The sequence below is a fragment of the Crocuta crocuta genome, unplaced genomic scaffold (assembly GCF_008692635.1).
Source record: "Crocuta crocuta isolate KB4526 unplaced genomic scaffold, BGI_CrCroc_1.0 scaffold163, whole genome shotgun sequence".
NCBI classification, from domain to species: Eukaryota; Metazoa; Chordata; class Mammalia; order Carnivora; family Hyaenidae; genus Crocuta; species Crocuta crocuta.
The window spans coordinates 5,728,931-5,751,221 of NW_027529533.1; the positions used below are offsets into that span (position 1 = coordinate 5,728,931).

At 35.0% G+C, this 22,291-nt stretch overlaps 1 long non-coding RNA gene across 3 annotated transcripts in view; it reads right to left on the minus strand.

Moving 5' to 3' along the window:
- Positions 1 to 22,291, minus strand: part of LOC144229231 (uncharacterized) — a 294,216-nt gene that overhangs the window by 253,649 nt on the left and 18,276 nt on the right. The window contains exon 2 of one of the 3 annotated variants that reach the window (XR_013334414.1): positions 18,764 to 18,932. The exons of the other annotated variants lie outside the window; for them this stretch is intronic. This is a non-coding gene — a long non-coding RNA (uncharacterized LOC144229231). The remainder of the gene's footprint in view (positions 1 to 18,763; positions 18,933 to 22,291) is intronic. 3 annotated transcript variants of the gene reach the window in all.

The window sequence follows — 22,291 nt, forward strand, 5'->3', positions numbered from 1 at the left end:
CCCTTTTATGCACTAGTAACAGAGTCTTCTACATCCCAACATGATAGATGAGTGCAGTTTTCAAATGTTCAAAACACTGTGACTCATCTATTTCCCAGAGAAATATGTGCTTTTGTAAATAATAAACTTAAAATTCACCTAGAAAAATCATTAAAAAGTTGCATAGTTACAAGTTTACAAAAAGCCATCTATCCATGTATTCCTTCTATCACTTTTGGTATATTTCTGAAAAAAAGAAGTCATAAATATATCCAATGTAAAAACTGCTCTAGCTCAGCTAACTAGTTTCATCTGTTTCTTTTTATCTATTTTCTACTTAGTGTTTCTTTGAAATATATTTATTAGAGAGAGAGAGAGGGAGGGAGAGAGAGAGAATCTCAAGCAGGCTCTGTGCTGTCAGCACAGAACATGACACTGGGCTTGATCTCACAAACTGTAAGATCATGACCTGAACTGAAATCAAAGAGTCAGAGGCTTAACCAACTGAGCCACCCAGGTGCCACTTCTACTGATTATTTAATGCCTTCATTAATAATGTTAAGGACACTATGAAAGATACTAAAGTATTCCATAGCAGTAATGCAAATCAAATGTAAGCTTTGAATTTGCAAAATGATTTAGCCAAAGCAGAAAGGAAAATTAAAGGAACTAGTATAAAGAAAGCAATAAAAAAAACAAAAGTTCAGGGTAGTAATTGATGACCCAGAATACAGTAGTTAATTTTATTTTTAAAGTAGGTTCAGATACAAGGAAATTGAATTATAGGCAATATGTTGAGAAAGATGGATAAATATATGAATAACAGAAGAAACTATCTTTTTTACCACATAAATATTTAAAAGTAAAACTAACCCTCTAATCATTTATTGCAATAAACTGATAAATATATTACTGAAAACAAAGAAATTACCCACAAGTATATGTGAGCAATTTGGCTTCTTGTTAGCTTCAATGGAATACTAAAATTAGAAAATTACAAATAAAAATTATCAATTATCAAAGATAATGTAATACATTTTTTAATTCACAGTTTATCTTATCTATCTATAAAACATGAACTTTACTCATGTTTTAACCTAATTAGAAATACAAGTAAATCATTTCTAACTTACTAATAAAAAGCTATGGTTAGGGGCACCTGGGTGGTTTAGTTGGTTATTATCTGACTCTTGATTTCAGCTCAGGTCATGATACCAGGGCTGTGGGACTGAGCCCTGCTCTGGCTCCTTGCTAGACATGGAGCCTGCTTAGGATTCATTCTCATTCTCTCTCTCCTCTCTGTCTCTCTCTCTCCCTGTCTCTCTCTCTCTCTCTCCTCTACTCATCTGCTCATGGATGCACACACAAGGACATGCTCTCTCTCTCCAAGATAAAAAAGCTATGGTTATCCCCACATGTTGTTACTAGGCTATTATAAGAACTTCTGACTTTTGTTGCTCATTGGATAGTCTGTACAGGTCCAATTTTGACACAATCAGTATTTCCAAAATTTTCTGGAATACTGCCCATCACGGAGAGATCAAAGTGACAAGTTGGCCAATCTAGAATCTTACAGACTGGTAGGATTCATCAATTATAGTTATAACTCACAGTTTCAGTTTAAATTCATAACTGATAAGAAGGAAGAGACCACAAAGGATTTTACTTTCTCAAAAGCATAGCTAATTAAGTGAAATTACCAATAGATTGCCACTTTTGACAGACATTTTCACATTTGCTGACCATCTAAAGGAGGATGTTAGAGGCAGTGTTGTGGCAGGATACCTCTCTGGCCTCGATCAGAAAAGACAGGAAAACTCAAGGATGTAGCAGAGAGCAGGGGTTGTCTTTCATAAATGCTCAGACACATCATCCTAAGTTTTACAACCATTCTGAAATAGATAATGTTCAAATTGAGACAAATCTTGAGGGTGTAAAAGTATCCCTTTTAATTCTTTTATGTTATATAAAATTTGGTGGTCTTTATTCCTTTTTTTAAAAAATCAAATACATCAGCTTCATTTTTCTTTGCTGCAAAGGGCATTAGAAAAAAAAAACAGTGGTAGCAATTAGTTATTCAAGAATTTCAGGAGATGCTCGGGGCTCCTGAGTGGCTCAGTTTTTAAGTGTCTGACTTCGGCTCAAGTCATGATCTTGAGGTTTGCGGGTTCGAGTCCTGCATTGGATTCTGTGCTGGCTCAGAATTCTAGCTCAGAGCCTGGAGCCTGTTTCAGGTTCTGTGTCTCCCTCTTTCTCTGACCCTCACCTGCTCATGTTCTGTCTCTGTCTCAAATATAAAAAAATTATTTTTAAAAATAGTCAGGAGATGCTTAAGATACCAGAATTATAGCTATCTTTGGGCCCCATAAGAACAAATATAGCCCAGAATTCTTTTAATAACATAGACTAAAATTTTTCATAAGGAATTTATGGCCAAACTCTCTTTTCCTTTGAATGTTTCTCTTGAGAAAGAACACCTGAACTAGGCCTACTTGTAGTCTAAGATAGAAGCCAAAAAGAAAACAAAATAATATATACAACTGCTCTGCATTTTTTAAAGAGCTATTTTCATCAAATTTTAGTTTATACAAAACCCTTGAAATGCAACCCTGCATTTTCTGTGACTCAGTCTAGATCAAATTCATGATATGTACTTTGAATCCTTGTTCAAGTCATTCTCTTCAGCAAGATGAGTTCTATAAAGGTAACTCTACCATGGAGCCTGCCCCTCAGGTGCTCAACATCTAGTTTTATGAAGATTATTATGCAGTGTCTACATGTGGCCCCTGAAGAAATGCATTAGTTGAATGGGGGAGGGGAGTCACTGGCTACCACTATGATTTTGATCAGTAAGTGTGGCTGGAGAAATGCTGTTGGGGTATGTACTAATTGCCTACAAAATAGAGCTTCTGCTGAGACTATTATCTCTGCCTATAATTGGACCCAATGCTTTCTTTTAGTCCCTTATTTAGGATAGGCAGCACTCACCAAATACAATGCAGGAAACAAAAACAAGAAATAAGCAAGCCAAAAACAAAACCCAAAATAAATACCCTTTTCGAAGTTATTTCATATTAGAATTTTAAATTATATCATACTAGAGCCAATGCATAGATATAGGGTCTTCGGAAATCTTTCCCAAAAGTACTTTTCTATTTCTTTGTTAGTAACCATTACCATCAAATTAATATTTTGAGGTTTATATCCTTGAGGTGTACTCATGATTTACCTTAGTGCTATGAAAATGTGGATAATAGCTTTGTTCCCCAAATTCTCATTCTGTATAGTTGCCTAATTTCTGGTCTATGTGCACTGTGGTTTTCTCCTCATGTAATGAAAAGGCATTACATAAATTCCCACTGGAAATTAAATAGAAAAGCCATGCTTCGACAAACTGGGCATATTTCATGGAATTCATGTCGACTAACACACTGCACTTTAAACCAATTACTCTAATTTTCTCAAAGAATGTGTTTGAATATCATCATTCTGCATTGTTCTCAAGAGCCTGTCTTTATATACAGTGACTACATACACTCTTAAACAACAGATGCCTTAGGTGCAAGATGAGTCTGTCATAAGGTATGTGCCACCTGCTTTTGCCTATCATTATCCCTTAAAGGCTTACTACCTGTGGGCACATTGAGCCACTGAAGAGTAGTGTCATTCCCCAAAGTACCACCACAAAAGCAATACTTATGAGGCTGGCAACAGAAAGCCAGCTGAACAGCATCTCCCAGTACACTGCCACAATATGTCATTTTTGAAAATGCCATGTTAGTGGATATGACTTTGGGAATTGGCTTAATAACAATAATAACAATAAAAATGGTTGGCACTTAGCTAGGAAAGTGTTTTTCATCCCAAAGGGCCTACAAGTGCTTCAGATTCAGAAATTCAGTCAACTCTAAGAAGGGTGATGGCATGCTGCACAGTAATGAAAGCTCAGAAAATGATCACCAAGGAGAGCAGTACAGGTCTCATCTAAAAGAGATATCATAAGCTTTTTATTTTACACATGGAATGATATAACCTTGGATTTTTATCTCTTCAGAAGGGTACCCAATATGTCAAAAATATATTTTTGTGTCCCACTCTATGTAGAAACAATTGAATGGTGAGGGAAATTGAACTTGCAGCTATGGAGCCCAGGTTTAGAAGATATCGCAAAATGGATCAAAATCACCTTGGCATTCTTTTTTACTACCAGGATCTCAATATAGACATCCCATTATAGACACATACTGTTAAAATAGGAGCCAGGTAGGTTTCCATTTTAAAGAAAGAGAGGTAATAAGATTGAATTGCTGGGTAATTGTGACCCTCACAAACCAACGTTCACACAAAAGGTTTCATGATGCCGGCAAGTGGCTTTTTGATCTTGCTGAATGAAACTGCCATAGTTGGGACTAGCTGACTTCTTAGGCTTATTTATTACATTCATGCATGATACCACCTATAAAGACCTTTTTTCATGCATATGAAGAAGTATTTGTGTGCAAATGATTGTCAAGAATGTGCTTTTCTTAGGGCAGGAATAGATATTTTCTTTTTTAATTTTTTAATGTTTATTTTTGAGATGGGGGGGAAGGAAGGGAAATTCAAAGTGGGAGAGGGGCAGAGAGAGAGGGAGACACAGAATCCAAAGCAGACTCCAGACTCTGAGCTGTCAGCACAGAGCCTGAAGTGGGGGCTCAAACTCAGGAACTGAGAAATCATGATCTGAGCCGAAGTTGGATGCTTACCTGACAGAGTCACCCAGGTACCTCAGGAAGATATTTTCTTCTCTTTAACATAAACATGTTCTAAGTACTAATTTCAAGAATTGGCAAATTTGATATGAAATCACTTTGATTTAGTACACATCTTACCATTAAAATAACTTAGTTTTCCCTTTAGTTCTCTTGATAACCATAAACTAACCATATTGAATGAATTTGTGAGGGTTTGACTTTTCCCAATAGGTTTCAAAATTTCAGGATTATTCCATTATTTTGATAAAATGATACCTTTTCTTCTCTGCCCAAACCCTATCATGTAAAACTTTTACAAATCTATTCAGTGTTCTGTTTTTCCTTCAAAGATATTTTTTCTTGAAAATGTAACTATTGACTCATTTGGAGTGGATCAGGCATGGTTTTCCCCTCTGAGTAATGCTCAAATGATGTTCCACATACTAATTATTTTTACAATCCCTTTTGACACTTGACAGGAATTTGCCTCTGGAACTGACAAGAGCTAATATTCATCCTGGAAATAAAATTCCCATGACCCATGATTTATTTTAGAGTATAAAATCTACAGCATTATACTCTAGCATAGTGGTTCCTAAGTTAAATGGCCCGGGGCCTGATCCAACACCCACTTAATAAAAGTCTGGAGCTGGAGACCTGTATCTTCAAAACCCTCCATAAGGGGTTATCTATCAGTTAAAATGTATACACACCTGCAAGTAATAAGAACTTGAAATAAAGTTACCTGAATACACTGAAAGTTTACTTACTTCTGTTTTTTTTTTTTTCTTAGAAGTTAGGAGATAGCTCAAAGCCACAGTGGTAATAGAAGCACCACCAAATCAGTAGAGTCTCAGGATCCTCCCTTCTGCTCTGCCACTTTTATTTTTTTAGGTTTATTTATTTGGAGAGAGAGAGAGAGAGAGGGAGGGAGGGAGAGAGAGAGAGAGAGAGAGAAAGGGGGGGACAGAGAAAAAGAGAGAATCCCAAGCAGACTCCATGCTGTTGGCACAGAGCCTGATATGGGATTCAGTACCCTGACCCTGGGATCATGACCTGAGCTGAAATAAAAAGTTGGATGTTTAACCAACTGAGCCACCCCTGCTCAGCTCAGCCACTTTTAATCACAACCTCCATCCTCAAAGTCATTTAGTCCTTCAAAATAGTAGCTCACTATCCTTTCCTCATTAAAGGCAGGAAACAGGAGACTAAGAGATAAGGAGAAAATGAGGTTCCAGTTCAAGATGGAGGCAAGGAGTCTCTAGAACTTAACTCCTACCCAAGGCACACTGGATCTACAGTAATACACAAAGTACTTCCCTCTGAAAGAAATCCAGAAACTAACTGAGTGACTCCTACAGTTTGGGAAAATGAGAAAATATGCATATTACTCACATCTAAATGGCTAGGAAAGGCTGAGACACATTGTCACAATAAATACCACTCCCAGCATAGCATCATACAATCAGGAGGGAACTCCCAACTCTCAGCTCCTCCTGAGCAGCAAAGATTTTGCATCTAGCACTCAAACTTTTAAGACTCCCACCTGAGGCATGAGCCCCTGAAACACCTAGCCGTAAAAGCCAATGGAGCTTGCATTCACAACTCTCAAGACCACCAAAAAACAAACAAAAAACAAAAACAACACACACACACACACATATAGATACACACAAAAACAAAAAACAAAACATACACACAAAATAACTAGTTCTTCAGGGGCTCACAAGGACTCATGGGTGAATAGTGAATATCCCTTGGGACTCAGTGTAGAGGCAGAAGGCAAAAAATGTCCATCTCCCACTATTTTCTTCAGAGTCCTACTTGCATACTTTAAAAGCTACTGCCTGAGGGTCAAGCTTCTAAGTTAGTGCATATCTAGGAGCTGACTATAATCTTCCTCAGATAACAGGAAAGTCACGAGACACACCTAGCCTTTTCATTCCAGTTCGTACCAAGTCATCAATGTCTCCCTGGAAAGAGTGTGTGCATACATCTGGCACTCCAGGTTTTATAGATGCTGATAGAGTTTTATTCACAATTTCCACAGGACTATAGTGAACAAAGAAACAGTTATTAACCAACTATCCCCCCATGGGTAGAGAGAAACACTTGTCTCCCAGGCTTTCCTGGAAACAGGCCTATTTGCTTTAAAAGCTGCTGCTTGAGGGTCAGGGTTCTAATCCAGCCTGGCTGATTGTGACCCTTTACTGGCTGACTGTGATCCTGTCCGAGGTTGGGGAAGGCAACAAACACTGCCTCTGACTTCTCACTTAAGCCCACTACAAATCACTAATATCTCCCTGAAAGGACACTGTTCACAAGTCTGGCACCTAAGATTTTGTGGCTGCCACCCAAAGGATGAGCACCTAGATCACTTGGCTCTGATAGCCAAAGGCGCTTACCTTCATGAGTCCCACAAGAGTGTAACAAACAAAGAAGCACTTCTTAACTAGCAGGGGAATACCACTTTGCAGCTGTATACCTGGGCCTGGTATTTTCCTTGAGTATCCAGTTTCTAAATAGCTTGCGTCTAAGGACTGAAAATTCTCCCCTTTATGACACTAACAGGTTTTGGCACATCCTTAACACCTGGGATCCACTAAGAACAAAAAGGCAGGTTGGACAATCACAGAGGCTTGAGAGACAACCAAGAGTCTGGGCCTGGCTGACTGATAAACTTTATGTCCCACATGAGAGCATTCTATCAAGACTGACAGACGTAGCTGTTTTATCTAGCACACAGAAACTAAGGCAGAAAGTCAAGGGAAATGAAGAAACAGAAGAAAGTGTATGTTCCAAAGGAAAGAATAAAATTCCAGAAACACACTTTAATAAAATGGAGAAAAATTTATTACCTAGAGTTTAAAATAACGGCCATAAGGATACTTGTGGAGGTCAAGAGAACAATGCAAGAACAAAGTAAGAGTTTCACCAGAGACCAAAAATATAAACAGTACCAAATGAAAACACAGAGTTGAAGAATAGGATAAGCAAATTGAAAAATTCAAAACTGGGGTTCAAAACACTTGACATCAAGCAGAAGAAAGAATCAGAAGACACAAACACAGGACAATGTAATTTATTCACTCAAAGGAGCAAAAAGAAAAAAAGAATGCAAGATTGAAGATAGTTTAAAGGTCTTATGGGACAATATCCAGTGAAGCAATATTCATACTATAGGAGTCTCAAAATGAGGAGAGAGAGAGAAAATGGCATGAGGCCTATTCAAAAAAATAATGGCTGAAAACTTCTCTAACCTGCAAAAGGAAATAAACATCCAGATCCAGAAAGCCCAGACAGTTCCCAATAAGATAAATTCAAGTAGAACCATACTTAGACCCATTAAAAGGGTCAAAACTTAAAGACAAAAATCAAAAGTATCAAGAGAAAAACAATTTGATGCATACAATAGAATTTCCATAAAACTATCAGCAGATTTTTCAGCAAAAACTTTGCAGGCCAGAAGAGGGTAGCACAATATATCCAAATTGCTAATGAGAAAAAAACTGCCAACCAAGAATACTCTAACCAGCAAAGTTGTCCTTAAGAATTGAAGAAAACTAAGGAGTTTTCCAGACAAATAAAAGCTAAAGAAATCATAACCACCAGGTCAACCTTACAAGATGTTAAAGGGACTTCTGGAGCTTAAACAATAGAACACTAATTGGTAACAGGAAAGTTTGTCAAAGTATAAAGCTCACTGATAAAAATAATATACAGTTAAATTCAGAATACTCTAATGTTGCCATATTGGTGGATAAATCAGTTATATCTCTAGTGTGAAGGTTAAAAAAAAACTATGAAAAATATTTAAAACTGAAATAATTTGTGGGGCGCCTGGGTGGCTTAGTCAGTTAAGCATCCAACTTCAGCTCAGGTCATGATCTCACGGTTTGTGAGTTGGAGTCCCACATCAGGCTCTGTGCTGACAGCTCAGAGCCTGGAGCCTGCTTTGGATTTGTGTCTCCCTCTCTCTCTGACCCTTCCCCATTCATGCTCTGCTCTCTCTCCTTCAAAAATAAACAAAAATTCAAAAAAAACTTTTTAATGAAAATGATTTGTTAACAGATACACAAGGAAAAAGATATAAACTGTGATATCAAGAAAACAAAATGTGTGGAGAGTGTTGAAAGGGTAGAGTTTTTGCATTCAGTAAAACTTGTTATTAGCTTAAAATAGACTGTTACAGTTATGTTTTATGTAAGCCTCATGGTGACCACAAAGTAAACACCTACAGTAGATACACAGAAGATAAAAAGGGGGAATCAAAGCATACCATTATAGAAAATCACTGATTCACAAAGGAATATGACAAGAGGGGAAGAAAGGAACAAGAGAACTACAAAACAGCCAGAAAACAATATCAAGTTACCTATCAATAATTACTTTAAATATAAGTAGAATACATTCTGCAATCAACATCACATAGAGACTGAAAGTGAAGAGATAGAAAAAGATATCTGTGTAAATGAAGCCAAATGAAAGCAGGGTTACCTATATTTATGTCAGAAAATATTGGCCCTATGAGGCACCTGAGTGGCTTAGTCAGTTAAGCGTCCAACTTGAGCTCAGGTCATGATCTCATGGTTCGTGAGTTTGAGCCCCGCATTGGGCTTTGTGCTGACAGTGAGCTCAGAGCCTGGAGCTTGCTTCAGATTCTGTGTCTACCTCTCTCTGACCCTCCCCTGCTCACACTGTCTCTCTCTCTTTCAGAAATAAGTAAAAATATTTTAAAACAATTTTAAAAAAAGAAAATATTGGCCCTAAATATCATGTTAAATCCGATGGAATTAATAGACATTTACAGATTATTCCATCCGTCAACAGGATACATATTCTTCTCCTCCAGGAGAGGTCATAAAATAGGCCTTAATAAATTCAAGAAGAATGAAATCATAAGCATCTTTTCTGATCACAATGAAACTACAAAACTATTATAAAAATGCTGAAAAATTCATGATTGAACAACATGATATTGAACAACCAATAAATCAAAGGCAAATTTAAAAAAATTTTGAGACAAGTAAGATGGAAATACAACATATAAAAACTGCGGGATGCAGGAAAAAAAAGGAGTTCTGAGTGGGAAGTTTATAGTGATAAACAACTACATGAGAAACAAGAAACCTCAAACAAACATTCTAACTTTACATCTCAAGGTACTAGAAAAACAAGAACTAAACACAAAGTTGGCAAAAGAAAGGAAGTAACAAAAATCATAGCAGAAGTAAATGGAGACTGGAGCACTTGAGTAGCTCAGTTGGTTAAGCATCTAATTCTTGGTTTCAGCTCAGATCATGATTTTACAATTTGTGAGTTCGAGCCCCACATCAGACTGACAGCTAGGAGCCTTCTTGGGATTCTCTCTCTCCTCTCTCCTCTTCTCTCACTCCTCTCTCTCTCTCTCTCTGTCTCTCAAAAAAAAAAAAAAAGAAAAGAAAGAAAGAAACAAAATTTTTCAAGAGGGTGCCTGGGTGGCTCAATCGGTTAAGTGTCAGACTTCAGCTCAGGCCATGATTTCATAGTCTGTGAATTCAAGCCCTGTGTCGGGCTCTGTGCTGACATCTCAGAGCCTGGAGCCTGCTTTGAATTCTGTGTCCCTCTTTCTCTCTGCCCTTCCCCTACTCACACTCTGTCTCTCTCTCAAAAATGAATAAACATTAAAAAAAATTTTAAGTCGTTTTAAAGAAATAAATGGAGACTAAAACAGTAATAAAAAAACAATGAAAGTATGAGAGCCAGTTTTTTTTTAAAGATAAAGTAGATAAGCTTTTATACAAGTTTACCAGAAAAAAGAACTCAAATAAATAGAATTAGAAATTTAAAAGGAGAGGGTGCTTGGATGGCTCAGTTAAGTGTCCGACTTTGGCTCAAGTAATGATCTTCCAGTTCGTGGGTTAGAACCCTGCGTCAGGCTCTGTGCTGACAGCTCAGAGCCTGGAGCCTGCTTCGAATTCTGTGTCTCCCTTTCTCTCTCTCTGCCCCTCCCCTGCTCATGCTCTGTATCTCTCTCTCTCTCAAAAGTAAATAATAAAACATTAAAAATTTTAAAAAAAGAAATTTAAAAGGAGGCATTACAACTGATACCACAGAAAGACAAAGGATCTTAAGTGACTACCATTAACAATTATATTGTTAATAAGAAGGACAAACTAAATGAAATGGATTAATTCCTAGAAACATACAATCTTCTAAGACTGAATTAGGAAGCAGTTGGAAATCTGAACAGTAAAATTTACTAGTAAATTACTAGTAAAAAGATTGAATTAGTAATCAAAAACCTTCCAACAAAAGTCCAGTACAAGGTAGATGGCTTCTTTGGAGCATTCTAAAAAATTTAAAGAAAACTTAACACCAATCTTTCTCAAACTCTTCTAAAAAACAGAAGGAAAAGAAATAGATACTAACTCACTATACCAGGCCAACAATACCCTGATACCAAAACCAAACAAGGACACTACATGAAAACTATGTCCGTGATAAACACAGATGCAAATATCCTCAACAAAATATTAACTTACCAAATTCAACAGTAAATTATAAGGATCATAAATCATGATCAAATGGGATTTTTTCCAGGGATTAAAAGATGATTCAACAGGGGCGCCCGGGTGGCTTAGTCGGTTAAGCGTCCGACTTTCGCTCAGGTCATGATCTCGCGGTTCGTGGGTTCGAGCCCCGCGTCGGGCTCTGTGCTGACTGCCCGCTCAGAGCCTGGAGCCTGTTTCAGTCTGTGACTCCCTCTCTCTCTGACCCTCCCCTGTTCACGCTGTCTCTCTCTCTCTCCTAGAAATAAATAAAACATTAAAAAAAAATAAAAAAATAAAAATAAAAAAAAGATGATTCAACAACAAAAAAAAGATGATTCAACATGCACAAATCAGTGTGATATATCACACTACCAAAATTAAACATAAAAATCATATGATTAACTTTATAGATACAGAAAAAGCATTTGACAAAATGCAACATCCTTTTATGATTGAACACTCTCAACATATAAAGAGTATAGAGAGAATGCAACTTAACATAATAAAGGCTATATACAACAAGCCCATACCTAACATTATACTCAATGATGAAAAGCTGAAAATCTTTCCTTTAACATCAAGAACAAGACAAAGATGCCCACTCTTTTTTTTTCCATTTCATTTTATTTATTATTATTTTTTTACAAATAGTTTATTGTCAAGTTGGTTTCCAGATATCCACTCTTGACACCTTTATTCAACAGAGTATTGGAAGTCTTAGCCAGAACAATTAGGCAAGAAAGAGAAATAAAAGACGTCTAAATTAGAAAAGAAGTTGGGGCGTCTGGGTGGCTCAGTCAGTTAAGCACCCATCTCAATTTGGGCTCAAGTCATGACCTCTCACTTCATGAGTTCAATCCCTGTGTCAGGCTCTGCACTGACAACCCAAGTCTGCTTAGGATTCTCTCTTTCTCTGTTCTTCTCCTGCTCTCTCAAAATAAATAAATAAACTTTAAAATAAAAAGAAAGGAAAGAGGTATTTTTTTCTCTATTTGCAGATGAAATATATATATGGAAAACCTTAAGGACTCTCCTGAAAAGCTGTTGGAACTAATAAACAAATTCAGCGAACTTGTAGAATACAAAATTAGTATGCAAAAATTAATGCATTTCTGTTCACTAACAATAAAGTATCAGAAAGAAAAATTAAGAACACAATTGCACTTACAATTACATCAAAAAAATACCTAGGAATAAATTTAAACAAGGAGTTGAAAAATCTATACACTGAAAACTATAAGACATTGATGAAAGAAATTGAAGACACAAGTAAATGAAAGGATAGTGTATGCTTATGGGTTGGAAGAATTAATATTGTTAAAATATCCATACTATTCAAAGCAATCTACAGATTCAGTATAATCTCTATCAAAATTCCAATGGCATTTTTCACAGAAATAGAACAATCCTAAAATTTATATGGAAACACAATCTTCTAAGAAAGAACAAAGTTGGAGGCATCGCCCTTCCTGATTTCAAACAATAATACAAAGCTATAGTAATCAAAACAGAATGGTAATGACATAAAAACAGAAAAAAAACAGTAGAACAAAATAGCCCAGAAATAAGACCATACATATACTGTCAATTAATTTATGACAAAGGAGCCAAGGATATTCAATGGGGAATCGATAGTCTTTTCATAAGATAGTATTGAAAAAACTGGAAAGCCACATGCAGTCTGGACCTCCACCTTATGCCATATACAAAAGTCTTTCTAAAAATGAATTAAAAACTTATATGTAAAATCTGAAACAATAAAACTTGACACTGGTGTTGGTGATAAGTTTTTGGATTTGATACCAAAAGCAAAGGCAAGAAAAGCAAAAATAAATATGAGACTACAACCAACAAAATGGTCTTCACAGCAAACAAAATCATCAGCCAAATGAAAGGGCAATCTACAGAACAGGGGAAATATTTTCAAATCCTATAGGACAAGGGGTTAACATACAAAATATTTAAAGCATTCACACAATTCAATAGCAAAACATAGTCCCATTAAAAATAGGAAGAGGGACTAAATAGATATTTTTCCAAAGAAGACACACAAATGGCCAATAGTTACACAACAAAGTATTCAATACCACTAATCACCAGGGAAATCTAAACCAAAACCACAAAGAGATATCACTTTACACATGTTAGAATGGCTATCATCAAAGACAAGAAATCACAAGTGTTGGTGAGGATGTGTAGACAATTGTACACTCTTGGTGGGAATGTAAATTGATGTAGCCACTACAGAAAAAAGTATGGAGGTTCCTTAAAATTTTTTAAATATAACTACCATATGGTTCAGCCTATCCCACTGCTGAGTGTATATATGCAAAGGACCCAGAAACAGGATATCCAAGAGTTATCTGAACTTACATGTTTATTGTAACATTATGCACAATAGCCAAGATATAGAAATAACGTAAGTGTCCAACAATAAATGAATGGATAAAGATGTTTTATTTATATACAATGAAATATTATTAGCCATTAGAAAGAAGAACATCCTGTCATTTGCAAAAACATAAATAGAACTTGAAGGCACTATGCAAAGAGAAATAAGAAAACAAAGAAAGAAAATTATACATGGTATCACTTAAATGTAGAATAAGGGGAAAAAGTCAAACTCATAGTAAGAAGGAGTAGATTGGTAATTACCAAGAGCAGGGATTGAGGAGGATTACAGGGAGGTTGGTAAAAAGAGTAAAAACTTTCAGCTACATGATGAATAAAGTATGAGGATCTAATGTATAACATGGTGACTATAGTTGATAATACTATATTATCTAATTGATATTTGCTGATAGAACTTAAACATTCTCAGAAAAAAAATAATATATGAGGTGACAGATGGATTAAGCCTACATAGGAATAATCCTTTCTTAATGTATTATACATATACCAAATCATCACAACATACACTTTATTTGTATTTGTCAATTTTACCTCAATAAAATTGAAAAATAATTAGTGTTCTAGTCCACTTAGGTAATAGTGATTAGCTAATAGACTTTCTACTATAAATTGTTGCATAATGGGATCAAACAATACTAACCAGTATTAAACCCAGTTTGCCAGGTATATGTCTAAGAACTTTACATGATATGTCATTTAATCTTCACCCAAACCCTATAGAGTAGGTTCTATTATTTTCTATCATTTATCTGATGAGGAAAAGAGGCAGAGGTTGAGTAACTTGTCCCAGACCACACATATAGTAATTCATAAAGGTCAGGGCCTCAGAGAGCCATCAAACTACACAACTTCCCTTATTTTATTTTCAAATTAGACACATTTTTCTTACAACAGACACTGCAGAAATTGAGTATTTTTCATATAGTTACTGAAAGGCAGAGCAAGTTTATTGCCTTTCTAGTCACCAGCTATTTGCTGCCTTAACACCTTCATTTTGAAACCTCAAAAAGGCAAAACTGTAATTTATCTTGATAGAGAATATTCCCCAAAGAAAAACTGACAACTTTACAGAGTTATTAAGATATTTCCATGTCAAAATACTTTTTATCCCACAGAAACTGCCTTTCCTAGCAAAATCCCCAAGGTGAATCTGCCAAAGTTACTTAGGTTTGTAATGCATGCTTCTTACAACTCCCACATCTATGAAAACTTTTTTCACAGCACTAGAGGATGGACCTGAATGTAGCAGAATTGAATGTTGCTGAAAAACTCAATGGATAGAGCCCAATAAATATTGTTGCTATGTCAATTCTGTCTATGTAACTCATCACATAAGAAAAATCTACCATATTGGATATGTTTCTCTGTCACTATAACTCTTTATAGCCTCAGGTAAATTGCCTACTCTCTTGAGATTCAGTGTAATCATTTATAAAAAGTAGGTTAGAGTAAATGAGCCTCAGGTTTCTTCATGTTCCACAATTCTCTGTTTTAGTGACCTTGCCTTAAACACATATTCTCTAGCGATATGCACACTCGGAGTTGTGAGCACTCAGTATATATTGTACTGTTGGATGAATAAATGTTTGGATATAAAAATAGATGAAAACAGGTGAATACCTATCTTTATTTACAAAGTAGTTTTCTCTCATTTATTTTATTTACAAAAATTTTTAATGTTTCTTTATTTTTGAGAGAGAAAGACAGTATGTGGGGGAGGGACAGAGAGAAAAAGAAGGAGACACAGAATCCAAAGCAGGCTCCGGGCTCCTTGCTGTCAGCACAGAGCCCGATGCGGGGCTCGAACCCACCAATCGGGAGATCATGACCTGAGCTGAAGTCGAATGCTTAACCGACTAAGCCACCCAGGCACCCCTAACTTAGCTTTTATTTTTTAGCCCTAACACATAATTTCCTCCTTAAATATATCTTTTATTTTGAGCTTGTTATTGGAAATTTTCAAACACAATAAAAAAGATAAGGGCGCAATAAATGTACACATACCCATCACCCAACTCAAAAGCATCAACTTGCTACCAGTCTTTATTTTATCTGTCATCACCATTTTTATACTAAAACATTCCACTCGGGAATAAAAGCTAAAATAAACCACATTAATGATAATTTCTGCTTTCCAGTTTACTATAGAAACAAATATTCTGCCCCAATTGGATTACTGGAAGTCCACCTATTATTTTCTGCTTGTTTTGAATGTATTCAGAATACTAAGAGAAAAAAATTCTTTGAAAATTTAAAATTTACACAGCATTTGTCCTTTCAGAGGGATATGAGAGGGGTAAGAATGTTTGGCCTGTAATTTGCATTATTTCTACTGACAAACAATTTATTTCCAGTAAAAGCTGAAGGAGATATTTATAAAGATTCAGGAGAGGAAAGTGGAATAAATTCCTGAATCAGAACTTTATAACATTTACATGTTTCCTTGATTCATATTCCAGACACAAAACATGACCATAAAAAATTAAGTTCCATATTGAACTTAAAGCATCCATGTGCGCGTGTGTGCACGCGTGCGCGCACACACACACACTCTCTCTCTCTCTCAAAGCTAAATATAAATATATAAACTGCATCCACATTATATAATTGGCAATATTTGTTTTTCTTATTTATCATAAAGCAAAATACAAAATTAACTAAACTAAGTGTACACTTTTTACTTTTCCAGCTTCTCCACATCTTTACCCATCTATTCTTTCTCGGGATGCTTTTATTTGCAGCCCTAAATTTTGGTTACATATTAGTCATTAAAACATGCCTAAAGCCCTAAAAACTCAATCAGACATTCTTTTCTTATTGATTTCTAAACTCTTTGATTTATTCACCTATTTCTCTCTGAACTATGCAGATCAGCACAATGCCAAAATGAACTTGAATTTATATTTCCTTGTAAATCTAGCTTTCTGATACACCCATATTAAATCCTCATTCCTAGGAAGACTCTCTTCAACATTTCCTCAAAGATCATTTCTCTGAAATGCTAGGGTTTTTTTCCTTCAAACTCCAAGGTAAACAATGAATAGGAAAAGGAAAAAATAAATTTGAAATACATCAAATCAAGATGGTTAAAAGATAGAACCAAATAAGTAGGTCAAAACTAAAAAGGATTTAAATGATAATAGGAGACTATCTTCATAAACCAATGTAGAGAAGGATTTCTAGGTAAGACACAAAGTTATAAACAAAAAGATTAATAAATTTGGCCAAATAAAAGTTAAGAACTTCCTCTAATTAAAAGACATTTTAAAGAAAAGTTAAAAGCAAGCACCAAAGTAGGAAAAGACTGTTGCAAGGCATATATCTAACAAATACCCTGTATCCAAAAAACAGAAAAATACTTCATCAGTCAAAAAAAAAATCCAAGGCATCCCAAAAGAAAAATAAGAAGATATGAACAGCGACTTAAAAAGTTGAAATCCAAGTCACCTATAAACACTAGAACTTGGGTTCATTAAAAATCAGGAAAACAATAATTTTATTTGCAAAGAGATAGTATTAGATGCTCATTCAATTGGTGAAAAAATTCAAATATAATTAACAACAAATGTTGGTAAAGATGTAGAGGAACTGGGACTTTGAAAACCTGCTAGTAAGGTGCAAACTGGTACCATCAGCTTAGAAGACAGTTTGTGTAGTAGCAGAGTTAAAGGTAAGCATCCTCTATTACACTTTAATTTCACTCCTAAGCATTTGCCTTAGAGAAACTTGTGCATGTGTGCACTAAGATACATGTGTATTATTGTATATTCACCACATAGATGTGCTGACCAGCATTGCTTATATAGCCAAAAATGGAAGCAACTCAAGTGTCCATTAACAGGTGAATGGATCAATACCATATGACATTATATGGGATAATGAAAACTACATACAATATCATGGATAATCTTACAAAAACAGAATTGAGCTAGAGCAGTAATAAACAAAAGGATATAGTGTGATTTCATTAATAAAAAGTTCAAAAATAGGAAAACTAAGCCCATTTTAGTTGTACATGCTATAATGCTGTATTTCTTTACTTGAGTGGTGATTATGTGGACATTTACTTAATAACTACTTGTTAAACTGTGTATATGTATTTTATGCTCTCTTCAGCATGCATATTTTATTTCACAGTAACAGTTTTAAATTATGTTGACCTAAGATGTTCTAATATATGTTTTTCCTTGTCACTCCTTACATAATATCTATATGTAATTATGAATATTAACATTTTAAATGTAAGGATTTTTAAATGTATTTTTTTCTTAATGTTTTAACATTAAAGAATAGTTTAAGGAGGACAAGATTAAAGAATTGACTTTTTTGTCATATTTGCTTCAGATTGATGTATTAAAAAAATAAAAATTATAAACATAGCAAAAGCTACTCCCTTATCCATTTCTTTTTGCTCCTTCCCCTAAGATAATCATTTTTCAAAACCTGTGAGTATCATCAGTTTGTATTTTTTTAATTCATATGTATATAGTTAAAACTAGAAATAATATAGCAGACTTGTTTTAAAATGTATATAAACTGTATCACATCACAGCTACATTTTTGCACCTAACTTGTTTGCTTCAAAATTATGTTTCATATTTATGTATGCTGATTAATGTCCTATTTTCTTTTTTACATTTTAACTCTTGGAGAGTATTCTATTGCACTAATTAAACACTATCTGTTAATCTGTTCCCTTATTGAGAGACAATTAGTTATTCTACTTCTTTGCTGTGACAAAGAATGCAGCATCAAATTTTGTGTGTGTGTGTGTATATATATATATTCCACATATTAGAATATCTCAAAAATTACAAAAATATACAGACAACACTAAAACTTAAATCAATCATAATCTCACCACTTAAGATTTATAGCTTTATACAGCTATTTGTTTTCAAACACAATGAAATTGGGAAATTGTATAACACATACACACATTGTGGTTTTCTATACTGCTTGTTACTTATGATGAATAATTTCACATACCAGAAAATAGCCTATAGAAACATGTTCACCAATGGCTACGTGGTATTCTTTCGTACAGATGGATCATAATTTATAAAATTGCTTTTCTGTGTAAGACATATAGCTGTTTCCACTTACTCAGTTCTCGCTCCAGTTTTCCGTACCTAGCCAATCTAGTTTTCTTTCAGTTCCTCACATGTAACTGCTTCTTTCATGCATCATGGCCTATGCACATAATCATGTTCTTTCTCATACTTTACACATGGCTGGTTTCTTCTCATCTTTGAGATCGCAATGTCAATAACCCCTGGCAAAAGAGACATTCTCTAAGAGCTCTTTCTAAATTATTATTCTTTCTCAGGTGCTCTTTTTTACCCCAAATAATACTTATCAGGCAACATAACTATTTTTCTTTATTTTTGAGAGAGAGAGAGAGAGATAGAGAGAGAGAGAGAGACTGACTGACCAAGGGAGGGGCAGTGACAGAGAGAGAATCCCAAGTAGGCTTCGCAATAGTGCAGAGCCCCACACAGGGCTTGAACCCACAAACCACAATATCATGACCTGAGTTCATCCAAAAGTCAGATGCTCAATTGACTGAGACATCCAGGCACCCCATCATAACTATTTATTTATATGTCTTTATTTTTGTGTCTCTCTCCATGAGGGCAAGGACACAACTGTTCTTGATCACTTTCAGCATTGGACAGGTTGTGCACTGCACAAATGTTGGAGGAACATTCATATTGTAGTTATAACAGGTTTGTATATTAATTCCAACGCTGTTGCAGCAGATGGCCTAAAGTACCTGGAGAAAGAGGTCCCTTTTGAAAGCTTGTACAATATTAACTTTGACAGACTCAATAAATAGCTATTGAATGAATGGATGAATTCACATAATAACTTACTGGTTATCCTCAACACCAATGTTTTTCATATCTTCTTTCTCTCTACAGATTCCCAGAATTCATTGCTGCCCTGATGTTTACCACACAAGACGAGTGCAGGAAGCATGATCACAGAATTTTTTGTGGTACTTGGCTCAAGGTCAGTAATTTGACATACAAAAAGATTGGATGAAACACCAAGTATTTTTGGTCCTTAAAAATATGAGACCTAACCCACCACATTTAATTAACTCAGTAAAAAGAACTTAAGTATGTAGGTGAACAACATGTTGTACGATGGGTTTAAGAATTCTGTCTTGCTCTCATAAAGCTACCATTATATTGTGATTTCTTGGGGCATTATTTTCATCCTGATATCTAAAAATTAAATTTTATTATCTACAAAGACAAATATCAAATACTTGCTAATATTGAAATTACAAATGTTTCCAATTCTGAAAATACTATGCATTGACACTTTTTTAGACCACAAGAATCATTAAAGCAAACATCAGTCTATGCTTGTAAAGTCAAGAATAATGAAAGCATATTTGGCACACTAAGAATAAGCCTTTCTTTACATCTGACAGTATGAAAAATAAACCTTTGCAGCTGCATTTCAGCTTTGATAGGAACTTTCTGACAGCTTTCCTCTCTATTGCTCATAAGAAAAGGACTTAAATGAATTAATGTCAGGTGGATTAGTCAGATTCCGTTCAAACTGACAGAAGATCATGTCTGTACAGCTACTTTAAACTCTCAACATTAGTCTAAAGAATGGGAGAATGTCCTGTATTTAAAATTGAGTGAGTTTTGGAATATCAAACGTGTATCTTTTAGAAAACATCACCTATAATTTGGGAAAGAAAAAAAAGGTATAGCTCAGTGACATACAACACTAGAGCTATCTGATACAACCTGGTTATAGTTTATATACTTATGCAGTTGAGTTTTTATCTTATAGACTCTTAGCCAATTTGAACCAGATGCAATAAAATAGCAATTCCAGTCATTAAACATAGTTTCAGTCATAAAAACATATTTTTTAAAAAGTGGGGGGGCACTTGTGGGGATGAGCACTGGGTGTTATATGAAAATCAACTTGACAATAAACTATTTGTAAAAAAAAAAAAAGTGGCAAAGATGTTTTAAGATCAAATATAGCAATAGCTTTATTTTACATGTAAGAAACTAAATGAGAAGAAGGGAAGTAAAAAGATTTATCTGAAGTCATACAGCTAGTTAATTTCAGAGTTAAAGAAATAAAAAGTTTGACTATATACTATTGAAGAATTTTATTTATTTTAGGGCATTCAAAATGGCATAAGTGACCAAAGGACAAACAACACCATACTTAAAATTATGGAGTACTTTTGGCAATCATTTTTGAAATAATTATATTTACAATTGTGTGACAGTTGAAACTTGAGATTCAAGATTTCAAATATTGAACTTAAAATATTTGGGGGAGTCAGGCAAAATGGTTGGAACTGTATATGATTTATCAATATTTAGTGTATAGGATAGATTGGAATGAGAATAGATGGGGAAATGGGAAGCCAATTGGGAGGATATTCTAATAATCTAGAAAAAAGGTAATAAAGGAAAAATTATGGTAAATCGGTTAGGAATTGATAAAATTAATCAGGCAGTAAGAAATGATCTAAAGAAAAGACTCCTCAGAGTATTAGGAGCAGAAGCTTGTGGTATGAGGATGGGGAATGTATGGGAAGTGAAAAATCAAAATCAGTGACCATAGAATACTGCTCAAAACTTTCTAAAAATTAAATAAAAGTGAGAAATCTGAAAATAGCTGGAAGACAGAGAAATGTTTCTGTATGGAAATATGATCATGTAGGCAGCCTAGTGGAGAGCTTGACAATATAAAAAAGTGTCGATAGATGATAGTACATGTCACCTGGAAAGATAAAAGATATTCCTTTCCATCTAAGCCACAGAAATGAAAGAGTCTAGTGCATCTAGCGTGGATAGAAATGCAGCTTTCTGCAAGGGCTTAAGGCTGGTGATTTCTGTTTCCTCTGAAAAAGGAAGGTACAGAATCTGTAAAGTCAAGAAAAGTAAAGATAGGAAAGCAGAATGGGAGAGAGTAAAAATAGTTTAAAATATTGATACACATTGGGCACTTCTTCTGCAACTTGACATGGTATGTCACCATAATCAGTAATGTTTTCCATAGAGAAAACTTGTCAAATATGAAAAATAATGACAAAGGCAGAAAGAACCCAAGATATCCCCAAAGCTCCTTACCTACTGGTATTCATACCTTTGTGAAAACACTTCCCTTTGAGAGCTGGTGCAACCTGTGACTTGATTCTAATGAATATAATATAAGGTGATGGGACGGATGTCACTTCTGTGATTATGTTACACAAGATTGTAACTGCCATCATTCTAACCATCCTTCTTCCTTGCTGGCATTGGTGAAACAAGCTGAAATGTGGTGAGCTGCCCAACTTGTTAAGGAACTGAGAAGGGCCCCTTAACTTAACAATTATGCTTCTTTAAAAATTATTTTAGTGGTTATCTTAGAGTTTACAATATACGAAGTTTACTTTCAAAGAATGCTATTCATCCCCATGCGAAGTACAAGTACCTAATACTGAGTATGCCAATTCTTCCTTCCCTTCCACTAGAACACCACTGTCATTCATTTCACCTTTCCATATACACTAATCACCCAATATAATGTCACTATTATTACCTTACATAAAAACTTATCTTTTAAATCAATTCAGAATTTAAAAAACAAAAGATTTTT